This window comes from Schistocerca piceifrons, chromosome 3 (genome assembly GCF_021461385.2).
Source record: "Schistocerca piceifrons isolate TAMUIC-IGC-003096 chromosome 3, iqSchPice1.1, whole genome shotgun sequence".
Lineage (NCBI taxonomy): Eukaryota > Metazoa > Arthropoda > Insecta > Orthoptera > Acrididae > Schistocerca > Schistocerca piceifrons.
The window spans coordinates 632,207,603-632,227,366 of record NC_060140.1 but is presented as its reverse complement, the minus strand read 5'-3'; the positions used below and the strand labels follow the sequence as shown (position 1 = coordinate 632,227,366).

Below are 19,764 nucleotides of genomic sequence, written 5' to 3'. Positions count from 1 at the left end.
TTCGGCGATCGTGCAACAAACGGCAACAGCTTTATCCTCTCTTGGCCCTGAAACCAATCTCGCACTGCTCTGCTATGATGGATGGGGCTCTGCTCCTGTAAATAAACTGTTATCTCGTTAGTTCATATATTTATATTTCAATAACGTGTTTGTAATAAGCACATTGGATTATTATTTTCCACAGTGTTTAAGAATTCAAACCCTGTCATAGATAAGTGATCTAGATTCAACAGTCCGATTAAGAATGTGGTTTACCCAGCCTATCATATGATGAGGGTCGTAGACGAATATCCACATTAAGACTGACTGACTGAATCCGATTAGAACGATCTGGTATCGAAATAAAACTACAGAAATCGTATAATTTGAACGACTGTATTGCAACTATGCTGCGCACATTAATTCCTATGATGGAGTAACAGGTAGCAACTGTCTAAGATAAAGTGAGAAATATGTCTACTAGCAGCAATGTAACGTAATTATAACCCATATATATATATGTGATGGAAATACTGAAACGAACAATACACATCTATTTCAGTGGTTCGAAGATACACCATATCGGATTTGCTGATAACATAGTGACAATAATAATAATAATAATAACCCAATGTGGCCGATAGGGGAAACCCTCCCCCATATGGGTGGTACCGAGGAAATCAAATACTTGGGGTGAACCAAATACTAACACAATCCTGAACGGCTACTCAATCCGTTGAACGCAAAATCCAGACACGTCTGAGTGAAAATCACCGCTACTCTGGTCACCGTCTGTCAGCTCAATGAGCTCGGCTGAAAATATTTGGTTGCAAAGGCTTCAACACCCTATGGTCCTGTCCGGTCGTGGAATCACCCAGGCCAAACCAATGAGACACAAACAAACATGAACTATGCAAGCAAAGTCAACATTACCCCAGGTGGTACACAACCCGCCTGTCGACAGGCGGCAGTCGGATTTTCGGATTCTGGGGAGTCCAGGTTAGCACGGCAGAGAATATCGAAGATCTCTGGTAAATTTCCCTACTAGCAGAAAACATGCACTTGAAAACTAAACATCGATACATTGATCAAAACACGAAAACTAAATAATCTCACATAAGAAATCGATCGACAAGAAATTCTCACGCTTGCTCTTCAAGAACCACGACTAACTGACAATGAATCCTTGCATTACGGAAACCATTGAATCTTCAAGAGCAAAATACAACAAAAGGTAGCGAAAGGCGTACCAATCTTTGGCACTGAATTTCTCGAACACAGATCTATCATCAACTCTGTCAAAGAAATCACACCCATCAACAATGAAATGGTTCAAATGGCTCTGAGCACTATGGGACTTAACAGTGGAGTTCATCAGTCCCCTAGAACTTAAACCTAACAAACCTAAGGACATCACACACATCCATGCCCGAAGCAGGATTCGAACCTGCGACCGTAGCAGTCGCGCGGTTCAGGACTGAAGCGCCTAGAACCGCTCGGCCACCGCGGCCTGCCCATCAACAACCGACTTATGACTATGCCCATTAAGAGCCCCAGTAAAAAATATAAACGCATCAATGCACATGTCCCCACCAACATCGAAAATAAGAAAAACACTGAAAGTGTCGAAAAAATTCTGGAACACACTCAAAATACTATGAGCAAAATTCACCAAGATGACGTGAAAATACTAATGGGAGACCTCAACTCCTATTTGGGACAGAACAAACCTGTAGAAAAATCATTGGTACAAATTCAACACACCGAAACGTTTAGACCAACGGCACGTGTCTGACTGACATTTGCCAACAATTGAACCTCAAAACGATGTCTTCCCACTTTAGGAAAAAACCAGGTCTGAGGTAACATGCTAGGCTACCAGGTGCAAACTGCTTTCGTTCGCCTTTCGAGACTCGCTGAAAGCCAGATTATTAATTCTTTTGTAGCAGAGCTACAATCAGGCAGATAAAAACTCAATAAGGAAATCGTAAGACAACGCTCGAGCAAAATTAGTCTTGCTACTTTCAGGAACCCTTACAAGGGGAGGCCACCAATTGTGAAATTCAGATTCGATTCATATTGCTCATAATAAAAGATCATAGCCAGAGGTGTAATGTGACAAAGCACCAAGATGCACTTCTCAGCCGTTGTCGAGAAAGCGACAGATAAAAAAAACCGTTGAGGTGAAATACTCACTACGAATTGTAACTTCCTACAGCGTTGTGGCGCAGCGGTAAGCGTTCGGGTTCGTAATCCGAAGGTCGCCGGTTCGAATCTCGCGCCATGCAACTTTTGTTTTAGTATTTGTTACTTGTAATTAATATATATATATATATATATATATATATATATATATATATATAAAATTCCCGGCAATCAGTTGCAACAATTATGCATATAATAAGTTGTTGAAACTTGTTTGTCGTGGAAAAACTGGCGACTTCGAACATGATTATGTTTTCTGCAAACAAAGTTGTATTTCACAAATGTTATTAATTGTCTTCATAATGTTTACACGTGTAGTTAACGGAAGACGTAGAAACGATATTCCGAAACGAATACGTATAGTGTAAGTCAAACGTTCGAATTAGAGACCCCATGATATATATATATATATATATATATATATATATATATATATATATATATATATATACAGTATATGTATTTGAATTACAAAAAACAAATACTAAAAAAAATCGCACGGCGCGAGATTCGATCCGGCGACCTCTCACTTACCAAGCCAAGCACTTCCCGCTGCGCCACGACGCTATGGGAAGTTAGACATCGTAGAGAGTATTTCACCGAAACCTTTACTATTAACTGTCGATTTTCTCGACAACGGCTGAGAAGTGCATCTTGGTGCTTTGCCACATTACACCTCTGGCCATGAGCTTTTATTATGCGCAGTATGAATCGAATCTGAATTTCACAATTGGCGGCCTCCCCTTGTTAGTGTCTGAACGAAAAGCTTACGGTACTGCCAAATTCATAATGCCACTTTTGGTTTCTACCTACATATTTTTCCTTGTTGCGAATACATAATTTTATCTATGTAATACTTGCGAATGATACACGAAATGAAGTAAATACAGATCTTTTCGATGTCGAAAGTCGGTAATATCCTACTAATTCGCGTTAAAATAGGATCAATCGTCTTATAGACACTTAATGTTTTATTAAGATAGACTGCCGTCGTGTTGTTACTGTAGTAAGCTGAATTTAATTTGTATTAGTACAGTGAATATTTTAATTAAATTTTCCAATAGTTTACTAAACACATCAGTAACCGCCAAAGAGAAATTATATTATGTTCAAACTACCCTTTGCTCGAGTTTACGTCTTTTGGTGGGGCTCAGCCTTTCATTTCTTCTTAGGAAGTTAACGACAAAGGCATCATAACACGTCGCCAACAACAGTACTGCATACGAATGCTCAATGAGCGACCTGATGACGTTCAAAAATAGTCACTCCATGATTTTTGTTGTTTCGAATTAGAGCATGCAGTACTCCTACGCCAGGCTTTTGAACTTTGCCTGTTGATTGCAAATGTCGCATGATGGTGAAATGGTAATCTATCACATGTATCAGTAGTCGAGACTTCCTTAATGTGGAAAATTATTCATGCCAGAACGATCATTGTTGAAACAAGAATATCTTTTTCTGGCGTATTTTTCCCAAAAGCACTCGCTCCACACACAGTTCAAATCTTTCTAGTTGCCTCCTCTGCATTCACCCCTCTGTTATACCAAAAGTAAACGTTGTGTTGCAGATGTTACACCTTCTTCCACTTGCGACTCAATTTTACAATGCTTAACCGTAGTTCACGATTTTCAAGTATTCAAAATGCAATGCTTAACTGCAAGATGATAACTAGAACTTCAAATTCGAAAATGACAGTTAAAATATATACTGACAGCGTCGCGCCGCGTTCACATGGGCGGCGCCGGATTTCAGGCGGCGGGTGGCGTCTGGCCGGTGGCCGGTAGCCGCTGCAGCGCGAGGAAATGCTCGAGCGTAAGCTGTTATGATCGCGACGCAGCCACGAGCTGTCCTGCGAAATTGTTTCTGGAATACTTGTTATTGCTTGTGGGTAGAATGTCAAGCGAATTATGTTCGATGTTCAATCAGACTCATAACTTTATACCAGGGCCGAAATGTAGTAAAAAAAAAAAAAAAATACGTATAGGTGGACGCGAACAGGCGACCATCAGTTTACATTGCGCGACTATTACCGCTAGACCACGGGCTCAGACAGTGTGAGTACGCATCGGAAGTAGGAAACACTTCCTCCTAACACTTCCGCATCTTACGGTGTTGCCAGATTGTGCGGATGGCCGGACTTAGAGTTGTCAGGGGCGGCCAGTTTTATTGGCCACCTTAAGTGAACGACTCGGACTTAGTCTCTGTGGCGGCCGACCGGCGGCCAGTTTTTATGTCTAAGACTGTACATACCCATATCAAAAGAAGTTTAGCATCACCTCGGTTCTGAGAGTTCGCGAACCTGTACAGAAAATTGGAATGGGAATCAACATAAACATCATTTTCGCCCTTTTAATTGTTCATGATAACCACACATTGCCTGTTGTACCACAATACAGCGAGAACTTCAGAGGTGGTGGTCCACATTGCTGTACACGCACGTACCTCTAATACCCAGCAGCACGTTCTATTCCATTCATGCATGCCTGTATTCGTCGTGGCATACTATCAACAATTTCATCAGAGCACTGTTTCCCAGATTGTCCCACTCCTCAAGGGAGATTCGGCGTAGATCCTACAGAGTTGTTGGTGGATCACATCGTCCATAAACCGCCCTTTTGAATCCATCGCAGGCATGTTCGACAGAGTTCATCTCGAGAACATGCTGGCCCCTCTAGTCGTTATGGTGGAAGAAGTCATTCACAAGATGTGCACGACGGGGGCGCGAGCTGTCGTCAATGAAGACGAAAGCCTCGCCAATATGCTGCCTATATGGTTGCACTATCGGTCGGACAATGGCATTCACGTATCGTACAGGCGTTATAGCGACTTCCATGACCACCTGCGGCGAATGTGGGCCCTACCTAATGCCACCCCAAAGCAGGAGGGAGCCTCCACCATGCTGCACTCGCTGGACAGTTTATCTAAGGCATTCAGCCTGACCACGTTGCCTCCAAACGCGTCTCCGACGATTGTCTGGTTGAAGGGATATGCAACACTCATCGGTGAAGAGAACGTAATGCCAATTCTGAGCGGTCCATCCGTCATGTTGTTGGACCCATCTGCAGCTCGCTGCATGGTGTCGTGGTTGCAAAGATGGACCTCGCCACGGACGTCGGGTGTGAAGTTGCGCAACATGCAACCTATTGCGCACAGTTTGAGTCGTAACACGACGTACTGTGGCTGCACGAAAAGCATTATTCAACATGGTGGCTTTGCTGTCATGGTTCCTCCCAACTCTAATCCGTAAGTAGCTTTCATCCACTGCAGTAGTAGCCCTTGGATGGCCTGAGAGAGGTACGTCATCGAAAGTTCGTGTCTCTTTGTATCTGCTCCATGTCCAACAACATCACTTTGGTTCACTCTGAGACGCTTGGACGCTTCCCTTGTTGAGAGCCCTTGCTAGCTAAAAGTAACAATGCAGACGCAATCGAACCGTGGTATTGACTGTCTAGGCATGGTGGAACTACAGACAACACGAGCCACGTACCACCTTCCTGGTGGTATGACTGGAATTGATCGGCTGTCAGACCCTCTCCGTCTAATAGGCGCTGCTCATGCGTGGTTGTTTCCATCTTTGGGAGGCTTTAGTGACATCTATAAACAATGAAAGGCATTTCATTTGTGATACAAAATGTGCAGTGAACAGCTATCTTCAGGAGTTCTGGGACCCGGGGTAATGGAAAACTTTTTTTGATGTTTGTATTTTGTGAAGGTTTGTCTGAGAGCTTTGAGCGGGAGTGTAGTGTTCCTTAAGGTGATATGTTATGTGTAACATTTTCTTTCATAACCGTAAATTAATGTGTGTGTGTGTGTGTGTGTGTGTGTGTGTGTGTGTGTGTGTGTATGTATATGTGTGTGTGTTTGTGTGTGTGTGTGTGTGTATGTTGTGTATTTAGAGTTTAGGGGCACTCAACCCCGAGGTTACCAGCGTCCTTAAAAATATGTAAAAGAAACGAATGTTAAGCAACTTATATTCGTAATTATTTTCGTCCATGATGGCTACGATTGTGAACCGTGACTGTGTGGGTTAGTAATTTATTTGTGATTTCTGTTTCCAGTCACCTTTCCATGTTTTGTTTTATGTTTAATCTAACATAATACAACGCGTCATTATGTCTACTGCAGGTTTTTTCTTGTGGTTGATTATGTATGATATCACAGCTTGCATAGGATGCAGATAGTTCTGCATCTGTTGTGTGTTGCAAAAATAGCGTGAAAGGCTTTTATATGACAATTGATCACTTACGATTTCATCGCCTTGCAGCTTCACTTGCGTCACTGGTGTAATGGCGGGTCCGTCGAGTAACATTACACGATTGCACTTTCTATTTTCTCACTGTTTTCCGACGTAATTCACTGCACATTTTGTTTCGACATACATGTAAACGTTATGCACTTAACACAAGATTTCGCACATGTAACATGTCACTAAGTATCGATTATCGAGGTTTTGGAAAAAGGTCTTATGGGACCAAACTGCTGAGGTCATCGGTCCCTAAGCTTACACACTACTGAATCTAACTTAAACCAACTTTCACTAAGGACGACACACAGACCCATGCCCGAGGGAGGATTCGAACCTCCGTCGAGGGAAGCCGCTCAGACCGTGACAAGACGCCCTAGACCAATCGGCTACCAAGCGCGGCTATTTAGGTTTTGATTCCATATTATTGGTACTGGCAGATTTGTAGGCTTTTATTTATAGTGACACATCTTGAATCTATTGAGTAAGAACTGGCTTAAGACTGTCGAAGAGTTTTGAGTGTTTGAATTCCCTTATCTCATTAAGAATGTTATCTCCATGTTTTGCATTATGTATGAAAATTTCCATTTCTTCCATGCTATCCATTCTTTTGTTTGTTCGTATTTTGTGTAAAATTTCGAGGTTGTCTTCGATTTTCAAAGGGTGACCTGTGCATTTAATGTGAGTTGCTACTGCTGATTTGTTACATTTATCAAGTTTGTAACAATGTTCTTTGAATCGAGTTCTGAAATTTCTGCCTGTTTGGCCGATATAAAATTTATTATATTGGCTGCAGGTAATTTTGTAAATGCCAAACGCGTCAAAACTATAGAGATACCTTCCCTTCACGGAAGCGACTATCATTTTAACGTCCGTATTAACTTGGTGCATAAGTTCGCAGGGTCTTTGTTTTGCATGTTGCATTCCGCTAGCTATAGGTTTATTTCTCGATTGTCATTTTTCATCTCTAGTTCACTGTTCCTATTTAGCTCACATATTGTCATTTGGAGATAGCGAGTGGAGCTGCGGACGCTGAACAGTGGAGTTCCAAGTGAAGAAATCGCGACATTATGTTTGAATTCAGTAGGTTGGTGACAGCAGAGGACACAGCCTGAAACATTCGCATTGTGTGTGCCGATAACGCCAGTGGACTGAGCGCTATAAGAAAATGGTTTTCTCCTTCTAAGGAGCGTCGTTTTGACAGTAGTGACTCTCCACGTTGAAGAGGATCTTCGGGGTTTCATGAGGGTCGTTTAAACGCATTAATATGTAATGAATCACGTCTGTGTACTAGAGTACTGGAAAATGTGATGAACTATGATAATTTCACCGTCGTGCGACATTTGCATGCAACGAGGAAGGTTCAAAACCGGGTGTATGGTTACCACTTTCTCAAAGCCAAAATCCCAAAAATCAGCGGGCAGCCAAGTGTGAGTCTCTGGTTGCTCGTCATCAATTGGCTAGCGAACAGCATCGACTATTCGTATCCTGTATCGTCACTAGTGAGGATAAATGGAATCTCAATGCTAACATAAGGAAAAGAAAAGAAAGCCCAATTAACACAGCAGCTCCACGTATAACGACCTGCGAACACCTGGTGGGACAGCTTCGGTATGTAGTACTACGAATTGCTTCCCCGAGTTGTAACCATCCCTACTGACATTTATTGTCAATAACTGAGACGTCTTGCAGACGAAGTCTAAGGACCACAACTAGGAAGATTGCGTGAAGCAATGGTACTCCACGATAACGCCCGCCGGAATTCTGCTAGGCTGACAAAAACACCATGCAGGAGTTGTGTTCGGAAGTCATACTGCATCTACCTTACACATGATCTTGCCCTCTCGAATTTTCCCCTTTTCGCTTTCGGTACAGCATGCTTAATGGAAATTCCTTTCTGGATAAAAATGCGCTCCGAACAAGGTCCGACAAGTTCTTCAACACAAAACCACTTGAATTCTACATTCGCGGAATCGAAAAGATTTCCCAGCATTGGTAGACTGTTATAAATAGTGAAGGAGGATACCTGTATATTACTCATGACAAAACCTCTGTTATCTGTATCTCCTGCATTTTTTAAACTTATGGAAAAACGCTACGAACTTTTGCATCAGTCTAATACATTTGACGGCCGCTATGACCGAGCGGTTCTACAAGCTTCAGGCCGGAACCGCGCTGCTACTACGGTCGCAGTATCGAATCCTGCCTTGGGCATGGATGTGTGTGATGGCCTTAGGTTGGCACTGAGCACTATGTGATTTAACGTCTGAGGTCATCAGTTCCCTAGAACTTAGAACTACTTAAACATAACTACATCACACACATACATGCCCGAGGCAGGATTCGAACCTGTGACCGTAGCGGTCGCGCTGTTCCAGACTGTAGCGCCTAGAACCGCTCGGCCACCCCGGCCGGCGATGGCCTTAGGTTAGTGAGGTTTAAGCAGTTCTAAGTCTAGGGGACTGATGACCTCAGACGTTAAGTTCCATAGTGCTTAGATCCATTCGAACTAATACATTTACACCCATCAAAAATGTTTTGCACCACCTCGGTTCTGTGAGTTCCGGAATCTAGACAGAATATTGGAATACGGATCAACATAAACATCATTTCCACCCTTTTAGTGCTCATGAGAACCTCACATTGGATGTTGTACAGCCATATAGAGAGACCTTCAGAGGTGGTGGTCCACATGTGATGCCAGACCTGAGCGGACCATTCGGCATCTTGCTGGGGCCTTTTGTACCGCGCTGCATTGTGTCGTGGTGGCCAAGATGGACCTCGCCATGGACGTCGGGAGTGAAGTTGCGAACCGTGCAGCCTACTGCTCACAGTTTGAGTCGTAACACGACGTCCTGTGGCTGCACGAAAAGTATTATTGAACATGGTTGCTTGCGCTTGCAGCTGTGGTAATTTTGATTGTTATGTCAGTGGTATGATCCATCAATGTACCTATATTGTTTCCCTGTTCTTAGTGCCCTGTCTTCAAGACCTGATGTTCACAAATTCTGCGTAACCGTTTAGCTCTGGCTCTGAGTTAAGTGGACACCGCAGTTAACAGAAACTGCTCGGATTATTAGTTTAGATTTACAGAATTTTCTAATACTGCGTTAGCTTCCCATTTAACTGTTATGCAAGTCACTAAATTACAGCCGCGAGGGTAGCCGCGCGCTTGAGGAGCCTGGCCACGGCCCGCGCGGCTTCCCCCGGCGGAAGTTCGAGTCCTGCCTCGGGCGAGGGTGTGTGTGTTGTCCTTAGCGTAAGCTAATTTAAGTTAGATTAAGGAGTGCGTAAGTTTAGGGACTAATGACCTCAGCAGTTTGGTCCAACAAGATAAGTTCGAGTTATGACTATTTTTCTGCTGACAAAGGAGATCCCTTGCAAGTCCTAATGGAAAAAAAAACGTTCAGTTTTTTTTCAGTCTTCCTTCGTCAAATTAAGTGAAAACATTGTTGTTCGCTACGGATATTCTAACAGCTTTCCAAATGAAATAAGGCTCTTGGAGCCAGTTTGATTTCCGTCGCTGAATGGCAACGGCTCAATCTGCACTTTGTGTTCGCATGAAGAAAACGGAAACGAATATGTACAGATGACGTGAAGATGTTGAAGCAAGAGAAACGTATGCTAAACCAGATTCAGAATCATGTGATGAGCGAGAGAAAATGGAGCACGAAAATGATACACAGACTGATGGTGATGGTAATGAGATAAGCTCTGAAAATAATTTCTGCTTGGGAAAAGACAAATCAGCGAAATAAATGAAGAACGCTCCTCCACGAAATGTAATCAAATGTAATTCTTGAAGTTTTCTCGGCGTACTGTATCTTTTATGAGGTTTCGGAATGCAGCCGGATGATGTTGACTTCTAGCCACTGTATTCCAGTTGGCAACCATCCAGCCATCTTCAGATGAGTGTCCGTCACTCAGTGGCAGATACTTACCGATAATGACGGAGCGGTTGACAGCTGAAATATTGTGGCAACAAGTCAACATCATCCGGCTGCAATCCCATAGAAAATGAAATGACTTAAAAATTCTATTATTTCGTGCTAGGTGTAAGAGGTGGCACAAGAATTGCGAAATCGACTTTAGAGTGTTTCATATTACTTATGGATGAAGATACGAAGGCGTACTTAAAAGTAATGCCTACGAATTTTTTATTAAATAAAACGAACTTTATAAACACTCGACACATTTATTTTACATGCCCGCAAATTTATTTCTCGACATAGTTATTCTGGCGACAAATAAAGTTCTCTCAACGAGAGACCAGTCGTTGATGCCGTCGCTGTAGAATGTTTGACTTTGATTATGGAGCCACAATCTCACCTCTGCTTCACCATTTCATCACTGTCAAAGTGAAATCCTCGATGGTGTCCTTTAACTTTTGGAAACAGGTGAAAATCGGATAGAGCCAAACCGGGTCTGGATCGAGGATGCTCGATAACAGTGAACCCAAGGCGTTCGATTGTTGCAAATGCTGCAGCTCTCGTGTGTGGTTGACATTGTAACGCTGAAGGATTGGGTGCTCAATGTTTGGACGAAGTCTTCAGATCCGTGTTCTCAGATTTCAGTGGTTAGAAACTCGACTACAGCACCATGCTTCTCTAGCACCGACAGAGTTTCGTTATATAAAATGCCGTGTTACACTCTACAATTCGGAGCCCTGTAGCGGTAAAATGTTGCAACAGGTGACATTGATGCGAGAATGTTGACCGAGTAATGTGCATGACATGTAATATTTCAACTGATGTTGAGAACAGAATTAAAAAAAAAGTGTAGGTATTACTTAACAGCGCGTTCTCGCATGATCAGTGAAATATGTGGACACAAGAAGATTCCGGGAACATTTTGCCAGGAATGAAAAGACAAAGCGAAATATGTGGCTGAAAATAAAGCTTTTGTGGGGCCACTTATTTTGGACAGGTTTTATGGCTCTCAATATATGAACCTCAAGGACTGTCGAACATAAAGGATTTTGAAATTGAGATACTTCACAATACTATGAGTTTGTGTCGGTATGACATTCAAAACGGGCAAAAGGGAAAGCAATTAGATAAAACTGCACGGACTAGGGATTTATTTGAACTGTTCCAGGTGATCAGAAACGACCACACAGTGGATAAAAGATGCGACTGTAATGCCAGGACATAATACGCCCTTGCTGTGGAGGTATGCGTTGAGAAACAGCTTAATGGACCGTAAGATGTGGTGATTCGTTTAAGCAAGACAGTTCAGTGGACAGGCCATAATATAACAGCAAGTAACTGGTTTTCTAGTTGCATCTTGTCTAAGGATCTGTTGAAGAAGAAACCTACTTTGATTGGAACTGTTGAGTAAAATAAAACTACTTCCTCCTGAATTTGTGAACGTGAAAAAACGTGAAGAAACAGTAGCTTATTTGGATTTCAAAAGCAAAACCCAGTAACGAAGTGGACTAGTGAATGTAGGCCAATCCGGAAGATCTGTTTTTTCATGAAATCAGTTTTGTGGCTCTTATGTAAGAAACATTCGTGATTCACGTTGAGGCGAATGTAGGCCAATCCTGAAGATCTGTTGTTTCATCAAACGAGTTTTGTGGCTCTTAGGTAACAAATATTTTGAATTCACGTTGAGGTCCTACCTCACTATCATTAAGCATTTGGTGTAGCGAAATGAGTGTTCTTTCTGTTGATACATATTTCGATAGTTCTCCAGTGAGGCACGCAACTTCAGGACTGAATCAACTGTTAATATTCGACCGCTCGTCGTTTATTCACTGCCTGGAACCTTAGCTGACCTTAGCAAACGTTACCACTGTCCCACTACCTAGGATATTATTTCCTTTGCTGCAGTATCACAGGATTTTAAATACCTACATATATGCACACAAAACGCAGTCTAGAGAAATCCTAGAAAGAGGCCTCATTAGCACCTAATAGTCGTTCGGAGGTGAACATCTGTCATGTACAATAAACAGATCTAACATTGAGTCTAGGAAAGAAAGGTCCAAGTAAACCTGGGATTTAGGCGTTCAAAACCGGCAGGATCGTAATGAAGTGTTTTATAGACTATTCTTTTGGGTGGGCCCCACAGCATCAGTAAATCTGTAGTCGGACGTTATTCTACCAAGGTGTACTTAAGACCTTTTGTTTGCACGACTAGTTTCGGGCACTGCCCATCCTCAAGTGCATCTACAGTAACAGATGTGGATACAACCTTTTTCCATTTCCTTTGCATGACACATGATTTTTTCACCAAACGACAAAGATATATCGACACCTGTTACCATAGACGACCTTCAGAATGGGCAGCACCCGAAACCAGAAGTGGAAATAAAATATTTTAAACACAGCCTGGTGGAATAATGACACGATTTTTTAACCAAACGACAAAGATGTATCGACTCCTGTTACTATAGATGACCTTCAGAATGGGCAGCATCCGAAACCAATAGTGGAAATACAAAATTTGAAACACAGCCTGATGGAACATGTGCTTCTTCAAATTCTGTTATCCATGGTTGCAGGGACAAGTTTCTTTAGTACCTCCAGATTAAAATAGGTGCCATTGACTCTTTCACCCAGTCGTAGAAATGAGCTGGAAAAACAGACGTCATGTGTCTACAAAGCTATCATATGTTTTCGACTGTTGATCACCGGTATGTGTGCAAGTTTCACAAATAATGAACAGCTCTTTGAATAGGATCTGAATGGAACGTTTAATTCCTTATTAACAGAATACTGACAATTATTTAACAGCCTTTGTTCTCCTACATAGAGGAGTCTCCAGGGAAAGTTTACCGTTCGTAGATTGCGCACACCGGTGACCTATGTACGCCAGTATTTTCTCTGGTAGCACGCTTTAGCTGGGCGCTTGTAATAATCCACATCAGATGGTATGAAGGTCGGTGCCGCACCAGGTCGTCGGTTGATTGTAGTGCCGGCACTGTGTGGCGCCGCTTGCAGTATTTGCTCGTTGCCATCGACCGGTAACGATATCCGTCGCACCTCGCGTGTGACACGATAGCCGGCCCGTCGGTCACCGTCAGTTGCGTGCAGACCCATGTAAAACGCAGTCCCGCTATTGCCACCTGCGCGCAAAAACGTCTACAAAATAGCATTTGGCTGAGTGGTGAACAATCAGCAGTGCTGTGAAAAACAACTTCGCTTTTAATATCCGCACCGCCGGCCGTGCTTCGGGTCGTCCCGGAGGATTAATGACGGGGATCGGTGTGCCGGCCAAAATACTCGGTAAATAGCGGGCACGTACTCACGTACCGTCTCAGATACACCTCCGAAAACATTTAGAAAATTCTTCCGACCTTACACATAGAATTAAGCACAGAGGGGTGGGGTTCTCTTATTCCACCCTGAGAAGTGAAAAGGACACTTACGACCTTAGATGTTTCGTCTTCTTAAACACATTGTCAGCAGCAGCAACCACAGTTGTTCAAGCAGATTTTGTAAATTACATTTCTTAGATCAAATATGAATAGTTAATACTATATAAGAAGAACTCAACGCACTCCATGACCTAAATTATAAATAAACTCTTAAGTTTTACCGCTACATATTGCAAGAAAAGAATGGACGGAAGGCTGTTGTTTCGATCTCCGTTGAAGTCAAGATAATAAAAACAGAATAAAGATTAAAACTGCCGTCTAATGTGGAAGCGAACTGGCATTGTCCCTTAATAAGTAACCTTCCCAGAAATCATCTGCATCAATTTGGGAAACCAATGAACACCTAAATCCAGCTGGCCCGTTGTGAGTTTAAACACCGTTAAAGTTGAATGCGACGACATTCTCTTCAAATTTGAGCCTCATCGTTTGGTGCCTCAGTTTCCATCGTAATAAAACTTATGATTATTTTACTATGTGCTATACACAGTTAGTTTCAACATTTCAAGAAGGGCTGAAATAATTTTGAATTGATAAATCGGGCATTTACGTTCCTTGATGGGTATGCGACGTCTGTAGGAGACCAATCACCCATGTAGATGGATTCTAAGGTTATTAATGGATCCAAGCTATTGATCAACTAATTGGTTAGATTAAATACCTAAATCATAACTTCAAGTCTCTAATTCGTTTATGGCATCCACTACTACTGAAACGATTCACTGACCTCTTTCTCGAGTTATGTATCCTCTGTTGTATTCTACCCATAACAAAATCCCAACTAACCGTACCGTCGTATGTAGTCCTTATCACAAAATAATTCTTCTTTCGGGACCTGTGTCATTTACAGTCATGACAACCAATCGAAATAACTCAGTGGTTGGAACACTAGACTGGCCTTTGGGAGATGCGGCTTCAATCATCTGTTAACGTAAACTAATTTAGGTTTTACGTCGTATCCCTAACCGCTGTAGCCAGATGCTTCTTATGATTTGTCTGAGAAGATCGTGGCTGATATTCTTGGCCATTCTTCCATTCCGGATCTTATCATGTACACATGATCGGCACATCGTGTCTGCACGCGCAATCACGCACATTAGTATACGAAGGTCCATAATGGTTGGTTGGTTCAATGATTCGGTGGAGGGGACCAGACAGTCCCGTCGGCTTAGGGAAGGATAGGGAAGGAAGTCGGCCTCGTCCTTTCAAAGGAACCATCCCTCCATTTGCCTCAGGCGGTTTAGAGATCAAGAAAGACGTAAATCAGGAATGCCGGAATCGTGTCTGAACTGTTGTCCTCCGGAATGCGAGTCCACTGTGTTAACCACTGCGTCACCTCGCTCGGTAGCGTATAATGAAAGAAACTTGAACACTTCCAAACCACTGGCTCCACATATCGCAGAAAGTAAAACCGAACTGAGACCTGCTGCACAGCAGAAGTTCAGTACGAGCATTTGAGGGATACTTAGGGATGTAGAGGGTTATTTCTATGTCGTTCGCTACCGAATATGAAGAACTATCTGGCCACGATAACCTGACGATTCAAGCGCTGGCTGCTGGCAACACCGTTGCCCTCACATTAAAGCTGCTGGTGGGTGAGCAATGGTAAGGGGAAGGCAGTGCCTGCTGCTTGCATTACCCGTAGCACTGTGTACAGTACCACTTCGCGTCTACGGGCAGCTTAACTTTGGCAGCGTTCGGAGACAAATGAATATCTTTCAACTAATACCGATTTTCACAATCGTCAAATTATCGTCACCAGTTGACATCAGTCAGTTGTCGAATTATGGTACACGTTTTATATTCAGGAATTATGACGTTCTTGGACAACGAAAATCTTCTCTATAAAAACCAACACGAATTCCGCAAACGGAGATCTAACGAAACTCAGCTCGCTCTGTTTCTCCATGAGTTGCAACAACGGCGCTCAGGTTGGTGTCATATTCCTTGATTTCAGGAAGACATTTGACACCGTCCAGCACTGCCTTTCAGTGAAAAAAAAGATACTTCCAAGCACCTGATCGGATTTGCGTCTATATTCAAGACCTCCTTGTAGATAGACGGCAACACGTCAGTGTCAACGGAACAAATTCGTCAGATGTAGAGATGATATCCGAAGCACCCCAAGGAAGTATGATAGGATCGTTACTGTTAAAAATGTATATAAATAATCCAGTACAAGGGGGCAGAAGCTCTTGTAGACTGTCCATATATGATGCGGTTGTCTGTAAGAAAGCAGCAACGCTCGTAGACAGTACCGAGTTGCTCAATGACTTATAGAGGATTGATCAATGGTGCAGGCTTTGCTAGTTAACCCTGAACGTAAGTAAATGCAACATATTGTGCGTACACAGCAAAAGAAACCACTACCGTACAACTACACTATTGATGACAAATTTCTGGAAATAATATGTATAGTAAAATATATGGGAGTAACTATCCCTAGCCACCTGAAGTGCGGTGACCACATGAAACAACTGTAGGAAAGCAGGTTCCAGACTGAGATTATAAGGCGCTTCTTCGATCGATTCTTGAATACTCTTCATCCATTTGGGACTATTACCAGGTAGGGCAGATAGAACAGAGAGGGAAGATCGAAAGAAGAGCAGTGCGCTTCGTTATCGGGATCGTTTATTCGGCCCGAGAGCGTTACAAGGATGCTCACCAAACTCCAGTTGCAGACGTTACAAGAGAGGCGTTATACAACACGGACAGGTTTGCTATTGATGTTTAGAGAGAGAGTACTTTTCGGGAAGAGCCTGACAACATAATACTACCTCCCACATACATCTCACCAAGTGATGACGAAGAGAAAAATTTTGACTAATTAGCACCTACTAATATAGAGGTAGCCGACAATCATGCACCGCATGCACCGTTCGCGAGTGTAACAGGTTAAGGAGGATTAGTTAATGGTATCGGAAGTACCCTGCGCCACACACCGTCATGAGGCTTTGTGGAGCATTTATGCAGAAGTAGAATTGCACGAAGAACTAGGAGGTGTACATTTCTTCGCATTAAAGATTATTCAGCATATCAATTATAAACCTCAAGGATTCTTGTCGTAAATCCTAATGATAATTTATTTGGCTATGCTTTACAGTAAACAAAAGAGCAGTAAGGACTACTTTAAAATATTTTCATAAATTATCATAGCTAACTCATGAGCTAAATTACAATATTACCAAAATACATCGACTGTTTCATCCTTTAGTATAAACGGTTCTCGTCCTAAATGGCTCTGAGCACTATGGGACTTAACATCTGAGGTCACCAGTCCCCTAGAAGTTAGAACTACTTAAACCTAACTAACCTAAGGACATCACACACATCCATGCCCGAGGCAGGATTCGAACCTGCGACCGTAGCGGTCGCGCGGTTCCAGACTGAAGCGCCTAGAACCGCTCGGCCTCTCCTCCTAAGATGTTAGCCTTAATGGTAACTCGCGTTGAATATTGAACGGCCTACTCTAAACTACTACCAGTATCTTTTTCGATACTACATTTGCACCATAAATTGGTTATAAATATAGGGTTAATATAATCTTCATCAGTGTTGCTACTTAATTTATATTACATATGGATTGTGGTACCATGCATCCCAATCGAAGGTTATTCTAGCACTTGATGAAATAGCTGAACTACACTGCAACAGCAACAAACTTGTTTTAGCCAGTACACGACAGATCAGACAATTCGTCATTCAGAAACACAAAGGAAAGCTACTTTATGGACTTCAGTTAGGTGAATGGCATTTTATGGGCATTTTTAAACGGTTATACAACCCCGAATTCGGCTAAGAAGACTTTTATGTCTTTACAAGGAATCTTATCCCAAATGTATTCTATCCGACCCCACATTTTAGCTTTTATGGTTAAAAGAGCATCAAGAGCAAGTTATCGACAACTAGAATCCTCGATATTTCTGACGGTGACATCAAGAGCGAGAAGGTAAGCAGGCGAGTGATACCTCTCGTGCCGATGACGACGTGAAAACACCATGCAGCATTTGAAAGACCACTGGTGTCTGGAACATCATCCAGCAAAAATTAACAAGGAACATACTAACTCGACTGACATTGTAACTATCCATAATTTACAATACTTGAAGTACCTATTCTTCTGAAGTCGCCTTCGTCAGCTCAGTCAGACGTTGGTTTTCCCAGCAGCGTTAACCCACAACTTGATCGGAGCGCAAGCCTCTGAGCGCCAACCAAAGATATTGTTAACGCCCCTGGATTACCTCTGTTATTAGGTGTTGTGTTAAGTAGTTTTCTGCTCACGAAAGCAACAATCACGCCAAATATCCTGAATGAAGCCAGCGACATCAAAGATCGCGTCTATCGTTCTTTCTGTGGATTTAGGAGACCGTGGATGTAGGACATCTGCACATTACCTAGCAATTATTAGTGCAGATGTCCTGTTGCCATACTATCTTATTTGGTATTGCTGTGATAAGCGATGGGAACAAGAGGGACGGCAACTGTGTGAGATGACAGGCTATCATGTAGTAATATTCCCTTCTAGGTGACGGATTAACAAGAACGGTATCTCTGTTCGTCTCTCATTGTTAGCCATGGTGAAAAAAAAAAACGTTGAAAGATGCAGAGCTGGGGAATAGGCTTCCAGTCTGGCAATGAGCATCCATGTACCATTATTACCTTTCTAATGCCTAACGATTAAATTGACACCAGGCAATACTATACCACCACAAACTGAACACCTAGCCTGCAACAACACACCGCTGATTGCATTATGACCTTTAAAGCTACATCATGTTCAAGAACGATAACATGGTTTAGGAAAGATTTCGGAATAGCTTTATTCCAACGTAAGTTATGCCTGGTCATAAGCCTTCCATTTGTTTGTAACTAAATACCACTGCTTATTATATTACGATGTCTATCCTGTGCTTCTACTGTCACCTAATGTTGAGGGGAAAGATGAGAGAAATTGTAAGTAGCTGAAGAACACATGATTAAGATCTAACATGATGTACCTCTGAAGCCGTACTTCCTTTTGTTCATAGTTTGAAACTCGCTTATTACCTACATTTGTCCAAATTTGTATCCATATACGGATATCTGTTTACGTAAGGTTCTTCAGAAACTAACACTTTTAGCAAGAATGAAACGTCCTTCACCAAACCAACTGGTCTGAAATTCAGTTCGACTGAGGGAAACCAGCATCCTTACTGAGCTTGTCAGATGTAAAGGCTTTTTCAGTGTGTCTAAGACAACCGCAACTTTTTATTTCATTTAAAGGAAAAGCAGACGATTAGCGTTGTTCGGAAATCATTAATTTAGAAGAGGTTCGTACTTCGTGAGTAGTACATGTATTTCTTTTTCCGGAGCGAGGATAAACATTCATCTACCTTTGTAAGTCACGGTACTGAAATGAAAAGCAGAACATTAGAAACCAACCAGTCGTGTGATGCAGTTCTAATCTATCTTCTGAAAATTTTTCTTTTTCTGCTTGTGAATTGCAGCCAGCCTGTACTTCAATTCGCATACTGTATTCAGATCTTTGTCAACCCCTCCCCCTCCTCAATGTTCTTCTCATCATTATCAATCTAACGGTTAACCGATGCCTCAAGAAGTGATCTACCGACCTGCCCTTTGTATTTGTTATTTTGTCCCGCAAAGATCATTCTAGTTAAAAATGAGTGTCGTTAAACGACTGATTTACGGTCATAGCTACATTCTATACTTATGAACAATAGTATATTCCTCATTATAATAAATTTACCATATATTATTTGTTGCAAAATATAATCATATTTTTATCTGTAAATGGATATTGTGAAAGGTAACTGGAAGATATTCACTTCCGGCAACTAAGCAATTCATTTGTCATATTGTTGTACAAACCAGGTAATTACTGTGCGAAAGAATGGGATAGACCACAATAGTTTTTATTCGTGAAAGTAGCCTCTAATATTGTACATGTGTAACAATA

General features: G+C 42.1%; 1 protein-coding gene across 1 annotated transcript in view; it reads left to right on the top strand.

Moving 5' to 3' along the window:
- The window catches only part of LOC124788906 (glycine receptor subunit alpha-3-like), a 723,618-nt gene that overhangs the window by 372,718 nt on the left and 331,136 nt on the right, over window positions 1-19,764 (top strand). The window lies entirely within an intron of this gene.